This window comes from Camelus dromedarius, chromosome 15 (genome assembly GCF_036321535.1).
Source record: "Camelus dromedarius isolate mCamDro1 chromosome 15, mCamDro1.pat, whole genome shotgun sequence".
In the NCBI taxonomy this organism is placed as follows: domain Eukaryota; kingdom Metazoa; phylum Chordata; class Mammalia; order Artiodactyla; family Camelidae; genus Camelus; species Camelus dromedarius.
In genome coordinates, this window is record NC_087450.1 from 32,099,793 (window position 1) to 32,120,306 (window position 20,514).

Here is a 20,514-nt window from a genome sequence, read left to right on the forward strand (position 1 = left end):
ACATAAATGGGGACAAGCATGTGACTTGAATTTGCCCTGGCATTAATTCCAGCTCCCCTTCCACATGGGCTTTATCTCAAATGTCCACTCCCAAATACTCCTAGTTTTGATAATCAAGGGAGAATCTGATAGGCTGAGCTCACTAACTTGAATGAGCTTCTCTTAAGTCTCATGCCACCCTGGTCCAATTAGCTGCAGCAGGAGGGAAGACAGGATAACACAAGAGGAGTCCTGGCCATCTAAACCCGCTCCTTCAGATGGCCTGTGGGCAGAACTCTGTTCCCAGAAAAGAGGACAGAGCTCCAAACTATGGTATCTGTTTTATAGCTCAGGCCATATTCTGAAATATGAGGAAACTCTCTGGTTGGTATTAGGGATCCTTATTTAATCCTCCACATTGCCTCATCGTGTCAAGGAGAGGGTAGGCAAGTCATTTAGGAAATTTAACTTTGGGATTGTCTCCGGGGAACAAAAGTTGAGCCCAACCTCTGGCCCAACCCCTCCTCTCCTGTCTGAATTCGCCACTGTCTTTTATTAGCAAGGCAGAAAGAGGGACAGAATTGGCCACCAAGGACTACTGCCTCCGTCCGGGAGGTCTCGAGTGGGCTGAGGGTGTCCCAGGGAGCGATTTCAGTGCTCTTACCGCACAGAGGGGTCAATCTAAGGAGACGGAGGAATGAGGCTGAGCCCATCTCCAGGTGGGAAGACAACCTCTGGAAGGTCTCTCCAAGTCGAGGCAGATGAACCTCAGAACAGCAGAGATTAGGGACGGTCTGGACCCAAGGTGGGGATGAATGAGGTCACGTCTCAAGGGCAATCTTCAGTCCTTTCTTTCTATCAGGTGTGGCATTGCTGGTGACAGAGGAAACTTCTCCCTTCTCCCCTCTGTGGTCCTGCCTCTGTCTGTAGGGAGGACAGAACCTCTCAGCCCTCTTCTCACCCAGCGGGTGCCGGGGGAATATTCATACTCACTGTGCAGGCTCTCTCCCCGCAGGAGGAGGGGAGGCTCTTACAGCACAACAATCACTGCAAGTGAAAGGTTCACGAACACTTTGCCCACTTCGTCTTTTACTTCCTGCTCTGCACCCGCGTGGTGGTGGGGTCTGGGTCCTCGGGCATTAGAGGCACTGACACTTTAACTATTTTGTCTGCTTCCTTTTCTCTACAAAGATGCTTCAAATTGGCCTTTCTTAGCACTGTCCCCTTAAGTTCTGGGGAGAGAATAGGCAGAGATTTGGGGAAAAGGAATGGCAGTTACCACTTTGACCTGAAGCCTGAACCACATTCCCTAGCCCTGCTTTTTTTAGAGACCTGCTTTTGGGGGGTGTCCAGCTTCAGCTCAGAGACTCCTAAAGCTGTACCTTGTTTCATAGTTGGCTACTGATCCTTGGCTGCTATTCATCCATCAGAATCTCATAGAGGGTCGAAGACAAATACTGTATGATCGTACTTATTTGTAGAGAGTAGATCTTAAAAGTTCTTATCATAAGAAAAAAATGAGTAACTGTGACCTGATGGACATTGACTAAACTTATTGTCTTATTGTGGTGATCATTTCTCTCTCTCTCTTTCTTTCTCTCTCTCTCTCTCTATTATATATATATATATAAAATCATTATGTTCTACACCTAAAACTAATATAGTGTTACAACCCAATAAAACTGGGGGCAGTAGAGGGGAGAATTTGAGAGAGGAAGGAGGTTTCTACTCCAATATGCTTAGGAGACCCAGCACCTGAATGTGCAATTATGTGGAAGATAAAAATTCATTTCACCCATGATTTTATCCTACATGCTACCTAAATCAACACAAGTAGAGAGGTGGGATGTCTTAGAAATGTCTGTCTTCCTAACTTCTTGATGGAGGAAGGAGAAAGTTAAGAGACAGACATTAAGGGGAAAAAATGGGGGGCATTTTGTATTCAGAAAATTTTTAATGTTTACCAGCTTCATCAAAGACTTTCTCTACTGTAACATCAGACAAATTTAGGTTATGCAATTTATTCTAACTACCTGCTGTTCTCACATGGCCCCTACCCATCACCTGGGCAGCATGATGAGGCACTGGGAGGGCTTCCCCTGAAGGCAGGGGGACAGGTGACTTCAGGGCCCCTGCCATGGTGGGCTTTTTCTCATTTTAGAAGAATAGGGGGGCTCTGAGACCTCATATACCCCGAAGGCTTTCTTTAGCTGGGGTGGACCCTCTATCTGGGCTGCTTCTGCTGTGTTAGGTTTTGTCTCCTGATGATCTTTCTGGAAGGTGGCATCGCTCCTACTTTGCTGCACTTGACAATGAGAAACAGCTGAGCTAGAACCTGACTGGTAATGGAACCGTCCTTGGCCCACCTGCAGCCGCCCACCCAGTTCTTCTCACCTTGTCCTTTGAAAAATTTGCTCAAGTATATACTCATTATACAACATTTAGGAAGTCCAATAAGCAAAAAGAACCACCTGAAGCCCCTCTTGCTGGATGACCACTGTCAACATTTTGCTATATATCCTTTTAGACTGTTCTCGTGCATATATGTGATGTTTATTTAAAGGACTCATAGTGTGTACCACTCTTTTGTAATCTGCCACTTAAAATCTAACACTATGCTGTGAATATATGTCCCTGGTGATATACATGGGCCCACAGCATCATTCGGAACCCTCATTTATTAACCTACCCCATCAGTGAACGATTAAGGCTTCTCCAGTTCTGATGCTGTTATAAAAAACAGTGCAAAAAGCAAATCCTTATACTTTCACGTTTGAACACTAATTTTATTTCCTGTTGATACATTCCAAGACGTGCAATTGCCCAGATAAAGCACATACTTCTTGAAGGCTTTATCGGGTGTGCCGCCAAGGTTACTGATCCATACTGCTACAGCCGTGTATGAGAAGGCCCGTTTCCCCGCATTCATGGCAACACGCCGCATCACCTCTGCTCCCACAGAACAGCAGGACCACATGTGTGGGAGGAGGAGGCTGTGGACAGGGGAATCGGCTCCACCCGTAGCAAGTCATGGCTCTCCCCTGGACCCGAGTCTCCTTTGTAAAAGCATCTGATGGGCAGAAGAACAAGTGGGTCCTCCAGCAACATGGGCCCAGGACTGCGGGCCTCCCCAGACGTGGCTCGGCTCCACTCCCGGGGTTTAGGCTCCCAAAAATGACCGAGGCTCAGGCCATTGTTCCTGCCTCCCATCCGGGTTGCACCCTAACTTCCTCCTCTGGCTGAAGTCCCACTACCCTCTGGGGTAAGTCAGAGCTGGCCAGACTGCAGCAGGACTGGAAAGAGAATTATTAACGCACAAATCTTTGCAGCTTCCCCAGAGAGCTACGCTTTCACAAACACCCTTGTGGCTCCTTCCTTGGTTCCCGGCAGGTTTATTGGAAGTTTGGAGCTTCCTTGTCAGTAAGTTAAAAAAAAAAATCTGTTAAATCACCCAGCAAGACACAGAGCCAATCAGAGACCACAGCACCTGGAGAAAGAGGAACAAGGTAGAAAAGCAAATGGCCCCTACTGTTCCCTTGATCTATTTCTCCCTTGAAGCTGCTTTCTTATCTGGCGCCCCCAAACAGGGGCTCTCTCCAGCTTGTGAGGAGAATGGCTTCCCCGCCAATCTGCATATTGTGGTCCACACAGACTTCAGTCTCCACGGGAAGGTGGTTGATCTATGGGGAGTAGATCGTCAATCAGCTTCATTCCGGCCTTCTGCAGTCTCCATCCACTCCTATTTGGTCCCTAATTCATTAATCCCCCACCTCCCCACACTCGCCTGACGCAATCACTCCTACACATCCTACATGATCGCGCTGCTTTATGTACCACTAACCACTCGTTCGACAACAGGTGCCCCTGGACCTTGTACCAGGAGACGTGGAAGGGCTGATACGGGTCCTTCTCTCCACCTGGGGGTCATGCCTGATTCTGGGGGATGCGAGGATGAAGCAGCAGAAAGAGAAAGGACAATGAGGGAGAGGTTCACAGTCTCACTGGGGTAAGGAAGGATCTCGACTTCTGGATCTCGCATCACTGCAGAGAAGTTTTCAAGCTTTCCCGGCTGCGTTTTCGGAAAATGCTGGAGCCTTAGCAGCATCTCTGGAGTCTCCGCTCCTCTGGAGGCTAATGCAGTGGAAGGTCTGCCAAGGGAGCTGCCTCATCTACACACACTTCACTTAGGATGGGATGACCAAGAGCTTTGCCAGAGCACTGGGCTGGCACTTAGCACGCCGTAAACGAGATTTGTTGAACTCCCGAGCCAGAAAGGACTTAAAGATTATTCTTGTCTAACTGTATTATTTCTTTTTCTTTTCATTTCTTTTTCTCATCTTTCTGCCTTCCTCCCTTCTTTCTCTTTCCTCTCTCTTTCTAGTTCCACAGCTATCCAAGGAAGCGAGTAGTGCAGTGAAAAGAATGCTGGCCTTAAATGTAGAACCAAGGAGCCTGGTACCGGCCACAGGACTGTGCTAACTGGGTCAGAGAAGAAGGTGAGAAAGCCCCAGGCAGGCCCCTGAGGGCACGTGGCCTCCAGAACCCAGGGGTGAGGGGCCCAACCCGATGCTGGATCCTGAGAGTCCTCACGGCCCTGATTTTCATGGCAGGGAGGCACCTGGGGAGCTGCTAGGAGGTCCCAATGAAGATCTGCCCATCCACAATAGGCCAGAGTTCACACCCTGGAGAATGCAGGGGCCCCAGATGCAGGAGATCTGCCTTTGACCCCTGCCCTCTTGCTCCCAGCTAAGATTTCTTTCCCAGCACCTTCATCCAACAGGTCAGTTTCCTTTCTCTGTCTCATGTTAACTACCACTCAGCCCCGCCCTTCTCTCAGGCTGCGAGGTGCTAGGAAGATCGAATTAGCCCCTTAATCCCACCTCCTCCATGAAGACTTTCCTGATTGCTTCAGCCCACTCAGCACATCATCGCCAGCGCTGTTGGGCTCTTTAACCGTGTTGTACGTGTCTCTCGGCCCCACCCTGGAAGGGGCCCTGGCCTCTCCTTAACTTGCAGGCTGAGCCCCACGTCCTCTGAGCCTGCGGTGATGCAGTACTGATCTCCAGGCCCAGCGTTTGGCTTTTTCTTCTTTGTGTCTCTATAGCATTTAGCACAGTGCCTGGCACATTGGTAGGGTTTTTAATCTGGGAAGGTGCTAAAATACAGACCAGGGTTAGGCAAAGAGTAAAAAGGAGAGAAGCCACAAAGTTAAAAGGAGCTTCTGGAACCTTAGAAGGGTTATTTCCATTGTTCACTAGAACAATAGTTCTCAAAGTGTGGTTCGGAGATCCCTAGGTCAAAATTATTTTCAAAATAATGCTAAGATACGATTTGCCTTTTTCACTCTTATTCTCTCAGGAGTGCACACTGGCATCTTCCTGAAGCTACATAATGTGTAATATCACAAAAGACTGAATGCAGAAGCAGAGGCAAGAATCCAGCTGTCTTCTATTAAGCCAGACACTAAAGGGATTTGCAAAAATGCAAAACAATGCCACTCTTCTTGTTGATTCATTTTGCCTTGGAAAACATTGCCATTTCTCATAAAAATATGCTGTGTGTGCTAACATGTAATGGGCTTTTTAGGGTGATTTTATACATAAATGAATTTTTGAAACATTTCTCAGTTTTAATTTCTAATACCATAAATATCAACAGCTACAACCCACAGAAATAAAAGTTCTTTGGAGTCCTCAATCATGTTTAGGAGTGAAAAGGGGTCCAGAGACAGAAAAGTTGGAGAATCTTTACACTGGAATATGAGTAACATTTGCTTGTCTGGTAGTCAGGGTCCCTTTCTACCCACCAAATTTCCAGCTCTCTTTTATTCCTGGAGACTGTGACTGTGAATTTGGGGATATCTCTTAGCTCTGGATAATCCGTACAATGTGGCTCCCAGGGGCCCTCGGTGCCAGCATGCTAATGAGGGCAACCCAGCTGTGGGAGGCAGGGAGTTTAGCGAGGGTCCCTAGGCACTCCCAATGAGTCTCTCTGATTACCTCAGAGATGACTTGTCCCACAGAACTTGACCAAGACAACCACCAGCGCTCAGCTCACAGACCCTCTCCTCAAAGCAAGAGCTGAGAGAACATTTCTCAAGGCCCATCCTTCAGGGTGAGCTGAATTCCAATCTTCGATCTCCCCTGGAGATGGCAGAGGGGGTTGGGGGAGAGAGGAAGGGGATGCCCTCCCCAGAAGGCAGCTGCAGGGCTTGGGGTCCAGGGCTGTCACTATGAAACCGACACTCAGTGATACACACCTCAGAACCCTTCAAACCATCTGACCCAGGAAACTGTCTCGAGGCCCAGACTGAAGTAGAATATGTGTGAGCTTGCATTGCCCTGAGAAGGTGGGACAGTTCACTGCTCAGTATCAGACCCCTTAAAGCATTTTGAGCAGTGGAGGATCAAGTCACAAAGGAACTGAGGACATCCTGTCTGGAGGATAGAAGGCAGGGGGAGAATTTACAGGTAGAAATGCCACCATCACGTAGAAAACAAACTGTGGTTACCAGAGGGGAAAGAGCGGGGAAGGATAAATTAGGGGCTGGGGATTAAGAGACACACGTTACTATATATAAAACAGATAAACAACAAGGACCTACTGTCTAGCACAAGGAACTATATTCAGTATCTTGTAATAACATATAATGGGAAAGAATTTAAAAAGAAAAAATATATATGTGTATGTAAATATATAACTTAATCACTTTGCTGTACACCTGAATCTAATTGTAAATCAACTATACTTAAATAAAAAAAAATTTTAAAAAAGAAATGCCACTATCACCCCCCAAATCACAATAGTAACTAACATTTATAATCGGCACAAGCGCTCAAAGGCATTTTCCCACAACAACCCAGTGCCACCAGTGCATCATTAACATTATTTCTACTTTGCAGATGAGGACGTAGCAAGTTGAAGGAATGTGCCACTTACCAAGTGGCGGGCCTGGATTCTGGCTCCAGGACCTTTGCTCCGAAGTATGGCTGTCAGAGAGTAAGTGTTCTGGAGAGGCCCGAACATGCAATCGGTTCTCTTTGCTAATTATTGCCCTAAGGGAGGAAAAGAGAGAGACTTCCAAGAGCCACATTAACTGACTGTAAACTGTCAGCCTCAGACTCCGTGGGCTTACGATGGAGCTCGCTCGGCTCCCAAGCAGTGCATCCAGGGGACAGAGCAGGAAGTGTGGGCAGTATGGGCAAACATTCTTGAATTCTTTTTTGGCAGGGGGTGGTGGGGGCTGGAGATTTGGTTACACCTGCCTCAAACGTTTTGTAGGCTACACTCCTGGGCACACCCCCTGGAGCTGACCCTGGTGCCTGTATCACTGTTTTTGTGTGCTGGAGCCGATTCCAAATGCTTTCTGAGGAAAACCCTGGCAGAACAGCGAGTCCCCCTGGGTGCACCCGCAGAAGAGGAGGGATGGCCGTCTAGAGAGCCCAGTGCCCGGGCTCCTCTGCTGCCAGCCTGGTCGCTGTTACCTCACAAGGGGAAGAAGACACTGGGGACCTTCCTGGGCGCCTGTGGGCAGCACAGTCCCCACCTCACCTCCTCCCTGCATTTGTCGCAGCCTTGGCCAGGGGCAGGAGTAGCTGGCATTTCTTTGCTTTAAGGACATGTGGCCCTTTGACTTGTCCAGGGGCTTGAAAACCCATCCCTGGGCCAGGCCAGGTGGGCAGAGAGCTGGGGCCTGCCTTACAGCAGTGGGGCTCCTGAAGGAACTGCTTTATGAACGGGGCCTGGGGATGCCATTTTTAAAAGTCACTGGCTGGCGGCAAGGCTGTCACCAGGAGACTGCTCATGATCTCTCACCGCAGCAGAACTCAGTGGCCCCTACCTGAGTCACTCGTACAGTTTGGGTAAAGAGCTACATGTATGCAGATTTGTAACAGAAGCTCTGCCCCCACAATCACACACGCACACTCCCAGACTCCCAAACCCCTGCTGTAACCCACTGGAACCAGCATAACTTCTGGGGTTCTCAGTACCAGGTTCCAGGCTCCTCCAAAGCCTAGATTTGTTTTCACCTGGGAACACTCTCATGACACTGTGAACGACAGAATTGACCTGGCTCCTTTTTTTATATTGCCTTGTAGGGAGCTTAGAGATAAATCAGTGGCTCCCTAGAGCAAGTAAATACAACTCTAAGATAGTCTTCCAAATCTTTTTTTTCTACTTTTCTCTTTTTCTTAAACTTCCAAAACTTTTAATATTCTGAAAAGCACATAAAATAATGCTATGCCTGGTACTTGCCATACAAAATTGACAACTGTTAATATTTTGTTATATTTGCTTTGAGTCAATAAAACATTACACATAAAGTAGAAATGCCCATCGTCCTCTGGGCTGTTTCCTGCCCCCCCCCAATCCTAGCAGTAACCGCTATCTTAAAATTAGTTCAGATCTATTTTTTTAAATTTTAATAATATTCTGCAATGTGCTTTCTCTTTATTTAACAGTGTGTTTGGGGCATCCTTTCTCACTTTTTGTGTGTCTTCTGTTGTATTTTATGGTCCGTTATTAGCCATCATATATTTTTAGAGAACTAGGCAGAGTTCAAATAAGGAAGGAGTTAATAAAATAATAATCTAAATAATGATTAATAAAATAATAATAATAATAATAATAGTTATTACCTTAAGAGCTGCTCCTCTGCTATCCATCTTCATGAAAGCCTGAAACAAAGGAAAACAAGTCAACGTTGCAGCAGGAGAGACCTGAGCCAGACATCAGGAATCCTCCCCTACAGCATAACAGGTCTTCTAGGGAAGACGTTTTCTCTGAGATGACTTTGCTTCTATTCTCCCTGGGGGCAAAGAAATGGATGAAATGAAGTGACCCATAGAATTTTCAATCAACTAGCAGATCCTGGCAGGGAGCTAGTGGGCCAGCTGTGGGGCTCGATGCCAGGGAAGATAACAGGTCTAGAAAGGCTCCCTGCCTTCCAGGGCTCTAGCATCTTGTTGGGGAGGCAACACAGGCCACGTGCAAGGTGCTGCAGAAGAACGCAGGGCAGTGGGCTGAAGAGGTTATGAGCAAGTGTCTGGGTTTAAATTCCCATCCTGAGCTTGCAGGCTGTATGAATTTACTTTTTTTTGTCTCTATTTCCTCATCTGTAAAATGGGAATAATAGGGTCATGTGAGAATGAAGTATGCTAATATATCTTAAGCTATGACTACAGTACCTGACACTCAGCAAGCACTACGTATCTATTAAGTGTCGTTTGAATGATACAGATCATAAGCTAGAGTGGTCTGTCCAGAGATGGCTTTGAGCTAGGGTGATCAGAAATGGCTTCACAGAGGAAGTAGCAGAGAGGGTGTGATCAGAGGCCTGAGTAATTCAGATCCCTTAATCCAGGAGACCTTCATCCAAACCCGTCCAAGAAGGTATATGGGGCAGAGCAAGGAAAGCAGTCAGGCAAGGCTGTGAGGCACATCTAAGGAATGGTGAACACTATGATGAGTGGGGACAGGGGAAGGGCTTGATGTCAGGACCAAAAGTTTGAGACTTATCCTGTAAGAAGTGGGGAGCCACTGAAGGTTCCATGCAGCAGTGACACATTGTAAGGAAATGTATCAATGACGATAGGCTTTGTTACAACACACCCCGCCCCCCATTTCTCAGTAGGCTCAAAAGATAAAGTTTATTTCTTGCTCACAATATACGTTCTCTGCCATTCAGCTGAGTCTTGGCCTCATGGTGGCTTCACTGTGGGACCCAGAATGAAATCATAGCCTCTATCTAGAACATTCTGGGTTTGTTGTAGCAAAGGGAGAAAAGCACAGGGCAAAGAGTGTGCTGGCTGTTTAAACTTCTGCTGGGAAGTGACACATGTTTCACCTGCCAGAGCAAGTCACACAGCCAAGCCGACTGCCAACAGGGCAGGGATGTAGGTCTTCCTAGAAAGGGCAGCACGTATTTGCCAACAATCATGTAACCCACCCCCCAGGGAGTTTTAAGACCCTTCCTGATGTCATCACATGGGTTTCTGCTGTGATGTTCCCTCCAATGCAGTCACACTGGCATCAGTATCATGCATTATGACGAATTTTTCTTTAGACCATGAGGCTTTAGAATTTGCCTTGGAATCCAGGTGGATCTCACCCCCACCTCAGGATGCCCCATTAGCTTTTAAAAGGACAGGGTTCCCCCAAGAAGCGGTTTTTTTCCCCCAAGCCTGAGAAATGAATATAATGTTTCTGCTTTTGAGTTCCTCAGGCATCTTGGTAGAGGTAAGCCTGTGTGTTCTCCAGTTTGCCTGGTCTTATAATTTTGTAGCCTGCTGCGATTTCTGGCCTATTGATTAATGGGTCTCTCTGTCTCTCCACCACCAGCGACCTTAATCTTTTCTTAATTGCTTTAATGGCTGTTCAGCTTCCCTCTTGTGCCTTCCCCCACAATGTTGTTGTCGCAAAGCTTTTGTGTCTTAACTTCATTCCCCATCGGAGGACTTTGCAGGCGAATGAAAGGTGAATTCTCTCTTTGTTTACCCTCTTTTCCCTGTTTTTTGCATTTGCTTTATTTCTTCTTTTAGCTGTTTTCATATTTCTTAGCCTGTGTGGGGCATTGTCTGAGGTAATTGGGCACAAACGGAAAAATAAACAAAAATATAAGGGAGGCGAATGCCAAGGTCCCCCCTCAGGGACCCCAGCACCCACCCCGTTGGCACCTGGGCTGGGCACTGCGCCTCCCTCTCTCTTCCCCGTCTCCCAAGGCCAGGGACCAGGCAAGCCACTGCCCCCCACACCAAGAGTGTCTGAGGTCTCCCTAAAGCCAGACCAGGGGGGAGGGGCAGGACCTGCTTTTGCCTGACCTAGCTTGGGGCTCTCTTCCTCCTTAGGAGCAGAATTCCAGGAGCTTCTTCAAATATGCATCGTTCGTTTATTCATTCGTTGGCTTATTCACAAATACTTAATAAATGCTTCCTGTGTGCCTGGCATCGTGCTCGGTATCACAGGAAAGTACAGAAGAGGCAAAGACCCTGAGCTCAGATCACACACAGATCAAAGGAGCGGACGTGAAAGAGTAACAAAGCAGCGCCTCAGGAGCCCGGGAGACTCTGGATAGGAAATATTGGAGGATGGAGGAGTTCCGCAGGGAGAGGCATGGTGGGCTGGGAATTTGGGCAGCCTTCCTGGAAGAGGTGGGCTTGAAAATGGACTTTATGGATGGCTAGCACAGACAAAGTAGACAAAAGACAAGGCTTTTCCTGAGGTGGGAGGAGTGTGGGAGCTGGGGAAAGTAAGGGCATGGGGGCAGGAACCCTGATCCCTTGTGCCCTGGGCCTCGCTGCTGTGGCCTGGTGAGCTGGGTGTGGTGCGGAGGGTACATCACACTCCAGGTCAGCCTGCACCTGCAGAAGACTCCTTCCCTGTCCAGTTTCTCACTTCCCCATTCAGAGAGGGGAAGGGTGATAGGAATGGTTAGTAGGTGCCGTTCTGATGGGGAGAGCAGGAGGCGGAGAATATTCTTTCTCAACAAGGATTCGGAAGACAACATTTCTGGAACCTTCTTTGGTGGTCCCACAGTCTGAGGGATTCATATGGAGCCCATGCCCTCCACATGACCCCAGACCACTGTCTTTGTACTGGCCCTTTAGAATGTCAAGGCTACATTTAGGCATCTTGTCATGTTCTGTTTGCCAGGCATCCTGAACTGCTTCCTGGTGGACCCCACGGGTGTCACTGAACCCCCAGGGGCAGGCCGGGCTCCTCTCCTGCACAGGAACGGACAGGACCCAGGAACTGGACAGAGAGGCTGAGCCAAGGTGCCAAAGGACTTTACTCTTATTTCTAAGCTCGTAGGGGAGGCAGAAGGAGAAAGACCATTTATTGAGCATTTATATCAGTAAGTTCACGGAGATATAGAGTATGTGGTTAAGAGTTTATCTCTGGGGCCAGACAGACTGAGTTCAAATCCAGGTTCTTCAAATCTGCCTCTTCCCAGCTGGGTGACCATGAGTGAGTTATTTAATCTCTCTTTTCTTTTCTCAAAATGGCTCGGTGTACTGGGAAAACATTGCAGAGAAATAGTTCGTAGGCACTTCCACATAATCTTTACATGTGCATATAACAGGTACCCGAGCATCCATCACTAGTATTAAAGACACAAATATTTTATTTTACTTCATGTCACCCTTTTTAAAAAGCAGAAATGAAATGTTAACAATTGGCTAAAACTCTCCTCTAGTCACTTCCTTTTCTTCCCTCTCCAAAGGTAAGCAGTGCCCTAAAGTTGGTGTTTATTATTCCAGGGCATTTTAAAAACTTTTACTATTTATGTAAATATCTGTAAATAATATATGCTATAATAATACACACTGCTTAAAATTGCACCTGATGGGCACCATATTTTACGGATCCTTTTGAAAATTCCTTTTTCCCCCATTCAGCGCTATATTCTGAGATGTACCTTTGTGGATGCCCGTGTGACTGCTGCGTGGTGTCCTGCTCTGAGGGTGAGCCACAGTTCATCTCCCTGTTTCCCTGAGCAGGGCTCAGCAATCTTTTTCTATAAAGGGCCAGAGTCATACAGTCTCTTGCAATGATTTAACTCTACCACTACAGAGGGAAAGCGGCCACAGACAGTATGAGTGTGGCTGTGCTCTAATTAAAAATGTGTTATTTCATATAATTTTTTTAAATTAAGACTTTATTTTCTTAGAGTAGTTTAAGGTTCATGGCAAAATTGAGGGGGTGGTACAGACAGTTCCCATGCACCCCCTGCCCTCACATACACTGAGCTTCCCCTGCCATCTACATCCCCACCAGAGTGGTACGTCGGTTGCAACTGATGAACCTACACTGACACATCATTATCATCCACCATCCCTAGTTTAATTACATCAGGGTTCACTCTTGGTGTTGCACACTCTGTGGGTTTGGACAAATGTATAATGGCTTGTATCCACCGCTATAGTATCACACAGACTATTTTCACTGCCCTAAAAATCCTGAGCTCTGCCTCCGTGCTCACCCATCCCCCACCCCGGAAACCCCTAATCTTTTTACTTTTCCAGAATGTCGCATAGTTGGAATCAGGCAGTAGGTAACCTTTCCAGATGGGCTTCTTTCACTTGGTAATGTGCACTGAAGTTTCCTCCGTGTCTTTTCATGGCTTGGAAGCTCACTTCTTTTTAGGGCTGAATTATAGTCCCTTGCCTGAAGGTACCAGTTTATTTATGCATTCATCTGCTGAAGGATAGATGTCTTGGATGCTCCAAGTTTTGGCAATTAGGAATAAAGCTGCTATAAATATGTGCATGCAGGTGTTTGTACGGACATAAGTTTTCAATCATACACTTTTCATGTGTCACAAAATATTATTCTTCTTTTGATTTTTTCCCAACCATTTAAAAAGGTAAAAATAATCCTTAGCTTGAACACTGTGCAAAAGCAGGTATCAGGCCAGATTTGACCTGATTTAATTTCCCTCCTGTTTCTCCTGTGGAAAGTTTCCCTTGCTCACAAATGTCTTTGTGTGAGAAGACTCTTCTTCGCTGGAAGAGGAGCCAGGGTGTGCCTTGGGGTTCAAATGGGGATGGAAACAGACAGTACATGTCCACGTAAACACCTGAATTTGAGGGGAGTGCTGGTAACTCAACAGCCGTTTGCCGGATTTATGAAGTCAGACGCTGTTCTGGGTCCTTTCCATGTATTACCGCATTTAACCCTGGCGGCAGCTTCAGGAGGCCCTAATATCATCCCCATCCCACTTGAGGGACTTGAAGCTCAAAGAGGTAAAGTCACTTGCCCAGGACCATGCAGCCAGTACATTTTAGAGCAGGACAGCATCGAGGTAGATCTGACTCTAAAACTTCTGTTCTTGAAGATAGAAAGAGAGAGAGAGGTAGAGAAGAGGGGAAGTGGGGAGGAGCGGAGGAGAAGGAGAGGGCTAGAAACCGCTGCTGACCCTCTCAGAAGCCCCGTCTGGAATCCCGGCCACTCACAAGTTGAGTTGCCAAACTCAGTGATTAACAATATAAGATGCCCAGTTAAATTTGAATTTCAGATGAACAATGAATAATCATAATTATGTCCCATGCCATATACGGGACATACTTACACTAAAAAATCATTTGCTGTTCATCTGAAATCCCATTTGACCTGCTGTCCCATGTCTAACCTGGCACCTCTACTCTCTGGGCATCCCGGGTCCAGCGCGTGAATAGACAGGCAGCCGCATCCGGGAAAAGGCACCAAAACAGCATTTTTCTCCACCTTCTGCTGCTTGGGATCGTAAAACAAACGTATCCCATGCAGCCCCTGCACCCTTTCAGAGCACCTGCCTCTCAGCCTTCTGAACTGTCAGGCCTTCAAGCACAGGGAACTGAGGAGGGGTAGGAATCATTGGAAATGCCTTTGATGCCACATCCAAGCTGCCCATCAGTCCTAGACAGGAGGGCGGACAGACGGGAAGGGTCAGAGCATTTGCCTTTGAAACCTCTCACCTCTCATTTCTCCATCCTTCTCCCTTCTCCCAGCTCTAGGTTCCCTGAGACTCTGTGCTGCTCTGGTCCTGCTGAAGTGCTTGATAAACTAGTCCACAGTGAGGTCCCAGGGACTCCATGTGGGACCCCCTCCTTAAGAGAACCCACAACGAGAAGGAAGAGCCTCAGGAGGAGATGCTGAGGACAAAGGCATGGAACTCAAATGGCAGGATGTCAGGCTGCATGCCCAGCGTCGGAGGGATACCTGGGAACAGAGGGGCCCCTTGGTACCCCCGCCAAGTATATCCGCTATGGAACCACCTAGTCTGTCAGGCCTGGCAGAGCGGGTGGGTCCCTGAACACTGGCTCGGCTCATAGCACCACATTCAACACCGACTCCCAGCCTGAATCAGGTCTCCCTGGGGCTTGTTCTGCTTCAGGCTGCCTCCTTCTGCCCTGCGAGCAACGCTTCAGGGGCTGAAAGGCTTTCTTTGTGCAGGCATCGCCAGCACTGAACACCTAAGAGAGTCTTTAGCCCCTCTTCTTCTCCCTGAATGGTTTTCCACCCAGAGAGCAGACAGTTCTGAGCGACGCTCCGAGGCCAGCACACAGAGACAGGGCTGAACTCCCAGAAGCTCCAGACCAGACGCTTCACACACATACCTGTCCTTGGCTCATTGCTGCCCCCTCCTAGAAAGAGTATCAGGCCTCCCCTGGCCCTCCCACGTCTAAACAACCTGAGTGCTGTTTCCACGGCAACCAGAGGCACTGCTGTCGATTCACACCTATAACATGAATCCCTGCCCCGCAACCCTGCACCCCTACGCCCGGGATTCTTGGCCAGACCCTCTTCGGATCACACTGAGTACGTGCATACTCTGCCTAACAGACCCTCTTTCTGTCAGCATTTTACTCCCACCTTTACTCAAAGACATCAATGGAGGGCTTTCCCTTTGCATATGAATTTTTAAAAAATTTATGGTGAGTTAAAACTGTAACACACAGGGTGTGGACAATTACAACCACCTTTGGGAGAATGCAGGCTATGACAGGAGCTTCAGAAAGGTGAGGGGAGAACTTGGCCCAAAGTCCTGTATATGGAGATGTGACTCCTCTCCAGGTAGGAGTTAATGGGGAGGCCATCTCCAAATATTTCATACACAGATTACAGCCAATTATCAGGTTGTACAAGAGGCCAGCCTCCTGGCTCCCCTCTGGCCATCCCCACATCATTAAGACACAAATGGCAAGGAATGAGGGACTCAGGAGAGAGGGCTGGGCTGAGGGAGGGAGGAGCGGAGACCTGAGAGGAAGGGCCCACCCCTTCCCCCCACTCAGCCTCCTGGCCCCCATCTCTGATTCTGTTCTCAGTAGAGTTCTGAAGGTCCCCTCCCCGCCTCACCTTGGTGGCTCTCCACCCACAGGCTAGGCTTGTTCATAGCCTCCCACCCCATGCAGTCCAGCTCTTCCTGCCCCATGTGTCACCAGCAAAGCACCATTCCCAGCGAACCCACCCATTGCATCAACATGGAATGAACAGAACTTTCCACAAAGGGAAGACAAGGGAGAAGTGGAGATTATAAAACTCATCATCTGATTTCTCAGACCTTCACAAAATAATCCTATTTTGTTGATCATCAGGGAGAGTCCTGCCTGGGAGGGGATCCCCAGATCTAGGCAAGAAACAGTTGTTATCTTTTGGATTCAGGCTTCTGGATGTTTGGGAGCTGGTTCATTCTTTGGGCCTTTCTGATGGGGCAAGGGTTATGGGGCTTACCAGTGCCCACCGACCCTGACCTGCCATCTCCCCTGTACACCTCCCTTTTTCACCCCATCACCTCGGTCTCTTCCTTGTTGACTGGGTGACCAGAGGGCAACTCACATGTCACGTCTTCTATATAATCCCTTAAGTGGCTGTAATCAGACGATGACATCTCCATGGACCTCTTCTCAGGGATCTCCTGAGAGAAAAAAATTTTTTAAGTCATAGATTCTAAAACACAACCTAGGGCTACTTTACCCCATACAACTCTTCCCTTTGAAGATGGGATGGGATGGACATCAGGTGATGAGATCTCCATGAGCTGTTCTGTTTCAGTCTGAGCCCCAGCATTTGGGGAGACTGGGGACTTTGTGGCAAGTCCCAGAGGGTAGGCTGATTCCCTGGACTGTCTGGCCCCACGTCAACCAGTTTTTACCAGGTCCCCTCAAGTGAGTGACAGTGAAAGCAAAGCTGGGATTTGAGGTGACAAAGCAAATTCCACTTCCTATTCCAGAGGGGACTAACCTTCCAAAGACTAACTCGCCCTGCACGGCGCCATTGTACATTCCCGCCTCCCCCCTCCCCCCACAGATGATTCTGGAAGGGCATCCTCTGCCCTGCTCACCTTGAACTTATTCTTTTTGCTTGTTTGTTTGTTTTCATATAGTTTAATTACAGATTGACAGAAAAAGTAAAAAACCACAGATTAACAATTCTTAGGTAAAGCATACATTAGAAACTATATTCCCAAAATTATGATTAACATTGAGTAACTTAAATTCACCATCTTATAAAAAAGAATTGTAGATTCCAAATAATACAATTAGAAAACTTTGACCTTGGACCTATTCTAACTGGACCTTGGACGGTATCTGTCTTCCTAAGTAGGCACGGGGCCGGACAGCAGCTACTCCTTGTCCTGGCCAATGGGTATCCAAGATTGCCCTCCACACTTTGAGTCCAAGGGAAACTGAGGCCCAGGAAGGATGCAGACTTTTCGGTCCCTTAGCCCAAGAACTTCCTAAGTTCAGGATGCCAACTTCAGATGTTGAGTCACTCAGACGTCCCTGGATTGCGCGACCTCTCTGCCCTCCTCCCACCCTGTCATCGTCTGGGTGAAACACCAAACTTTGAAAGTGCCTCGTTGCTGCCCAGCAGCCCCAGCCTCCCCTGTCTGTCTCTGCTCCCCATCGCTCAGTTTGGAATGACTGCTGTCTACCAGGCACCCGGTGAGCTGCTGCCACCTCCTGCCCCTCCCCACTCCAACTTTGTGGCTTTTCATCAGCCCAGCTGCTCCTAAGTCTGAAAAGCTAATGTTTTTTTTTTAAGCCCCAAATTAGCAGACCCGTAAGTAATTGCATCCTAGCAAGATTAAATTAGGTGAGTTAGAAAAGCTGCGGGGGGTGTTATAATTCAGTGCTTAGGAGGATAACCACAGGACTGAACACCCATGGAAGAGTCTCTTGGCCTTTTCTGGCCGCCCCGACCTTCATCCCAGATTGGTCTCAGCTCCCTGTCAGCCCCGTAGTTCCCCAAGCCCTAGCAGACTCCATCCTAGTCAAACAGGCAGTGACTCTGCTCCCCACCCGGGTCCCCTGCCCTGCCTTCATCCCAGGAAGCCTGAGGTACATCCAATGAAGAGAACTGACCTCAGGCCTCTGGCTCAGGTGAATTCAAAAGGACCCTGGGGGAGATTAGACAGTGTCTCCTCCCAGTGCCACAGGTAAAAACAGGCTTCTTGGGAAACTGAGTCAGGTTCCTAATGAAGTCTCTGGTAGGAAGTTCTGGATTATAGAACAGTTGAGCCCAGTAGAACCTGCAGAAATATGAGTGTAATAAATGCCACATCAGGATGGGTGGCCTGCTGGTGAGCAAGACCCCCATGTGTTAGCCTTGGGGGCATGTCCCAAATGATCAGGGGCACGCCTATCCCCAGAAAGAATGGCTTGGGTGCCAGGATTAGCCAAAGTCAGAGTGGATGAACACTTGAAAGATTTTGACACCAGAGCAGAGCTATCTGAGAGGAGATAGGAACTGCAATTTCAAATGGGAATTAAGTAGCTGCATGTGGAGGATTATTTTCCATTTAGGAAAAAAATGCCTTGCATTTGCATTTTTAAAATTAGAAGACAGTTAGCAATTCAGCTTTGGAAAACCAGCATTTCTGAGGATTTTGGTGATGTGACCTTAAGTTATAAGAAGTACCTAGTGACTAGGGTTGCCAATTTAGCAAATAAAAATACGAGACACTGAATTAAATTTGAATTTCAAATAGACAATGAAGAATTTTTTAGTATAAGCATGTACTATCCTAAAGAAAAGTATTCGTTGTTCACCTGAAATTCAAACTAAACTGGGCGTCCTGCATTCTATCTGACACCCCTTCCACTGATGCGTGGACAAGTGAGGACAAGTGACTCCCTGAGGCCCCCTCATTGCAAAATTCGTTGAGCCAATAACCATGTACTGAGCACCTCCTCTGTGCCTGGCACTAGGCTGGGTGCTGGGGTAACAGCCTGCAGTCCGGGAACCTACAGTCCACCTGGGGAGGCAGAGGCACAGTGAGCATGGAGACAGAACATGGAGCACAGCACGACAAGGAATACCCAGGGCCAAGGAGATCAGGCCCGGAAATGATATTTCAGAGGCACGAGGGAGCAGAGGTCTCCATCAGTGCAGAGACATCAGCTCCACCTGTGTGTCTGGGGCAGAACAGTACCATGAGGCCCCCTGGGCCATGTCTCTATAGTGGCCCCACCCTCCTTTCACCCCCTCTCTCCATCAAGAACCCATTCATTCATTTATCCATTCAACTGGCATTTCCTGAGGGCCCATGATGTACCAGACACTACGCTGCATGGGAGAGAAAAGACAATTCTGACACAGCCCCTGCCCTTGAGGTTGACGGCCTGGAAAGGGGGTCAGATACGTTCACAATCATGGTGACCCAGAGGTCATTCCAGCAGTGGGGATAAAGCAATGAGGGACACTGAGGGGGTGTCACACAACATCGGAAAGTCTTTGGGCACCACAGTCTCCCAATCTTGTTTGTCGCCATCAACGTGGTAAGTGACTATGATCAAGTCACCGAACTCCTCCGAGCTTCATTTTCTTCACCTGAATAAAGGTGATGTGAATAACAGTATTTGCCTCACAGGTTTGTTCTGAGAAGCTAAACAAACAGCTAGCATTTGGTAAACCGTGAAGTGTCTCATAAATGGGTCATGGAAATGATCATTGTTTGGCAGGTCCTCAAAGTTAAACGTAGAATTACCATATGATCCAGCAATTTTACTCCTAGGTAAATACCCAAAAGAACTGATACTCAGACACTTGTATACCAATGCACATAGCAGTATTATTCACAATAACCAAAAGGTAGAAACAACCCAAATGTCCACCAAACATGAACAAATAAACAGAATGTGATATATGCATACAATGAAATTTTATTCAGTCTTAATAAGGAATGAAATTCCGACACATATTACAACATGGAAGAACCTTGAAGACATTATGCTAAATTAAACAAGTCAGACAGAAAAGGACAAATATTGTATAGTTCCACTTATATGAGTTACCTAGAGCATTTAAATTCATAGACAGAAAGTGGAATAGAAGTTCCAAGCCACTAGGAGAAAAAAGTTATTGTTTAATGGGTATGGGATTTGTTTGAATGACACAAAAGTTCTGGAGATGGATGGTGATAATGGTTGCACAACATTTTGAATGTACTTCATGCCACTGAACTTTACACTTTACAAATGGCCAAAATGATAAACTTTATTTTATGTACTTTTACCACAATTTCAAAAACAACTTTTATCCAGAGAAGGCTATAAAGGCCAGGGCAGACATCACAGAGGAGGTGTTCCTTGAGTAGGATCTGACTAGGGGAGATGGGGAAGAACGCTTGAGCAGGAGGAGACAGTAAATGCAGGAACGGCAGGGCTTTGCAAGCCTCCCAGGGCCAGCAGCTTTTGTAGGGGAAGTATAGGCATGAGGCTGAGATGCTTCAACACCACCTCCTATGGAGCTGTCCTACAGGTGAGGGAAGAAAGCATCGATATTTCCACAAGTGGTGCTGGGGCAAAGGATGAACGGGAAGTGGGCAGAATGGGTCTACCATGGAGACACCACCCCAGGAAGCACTGGGCTGGGAGAGAGAACACAATCCACTTGCAAAAGTGCATCCAGAGGATGAGTAGCTGAAGGAGTCTGTGGAGCAAATCACCAGTGGCTGGGGAGGAAGAGCTAGGAGCTGACCAATGGCTGGGGAAGAGGATCCAGCAGCTGACCAATGAATGGGAAGAGAAGCCAGAAGTTAACCAATGGATG

General features: G+C 47.6%; 1 long non-coding RNA gene across 1 annotated transcript in view; it reads right to left on the reverse strand.

Annotated features, from left to right (window-relative positions):
- Positions 1-8,618: 8,618 nt before the first annotated feature.
- Positions 8,619-20,514, reverse strand: part of LOC135322975 (uncharacterized) — a 38,280-nt gene continuing 26,384 nt past the window's right edge. The window contains exons 2-3 of the long non-coding RNA XR_010384036.1: positions 16,297-16,375; positions 8,619-8,657 (exon numbers count right to left, since the gene is read on the reverse strand). This is a non-coding gene — a long non-coding RNA (uncharacterized LOC135322975). The remainder of the gene's footprint in view (positions 8,658-16,296; positions 16,376-20,514) is intronic.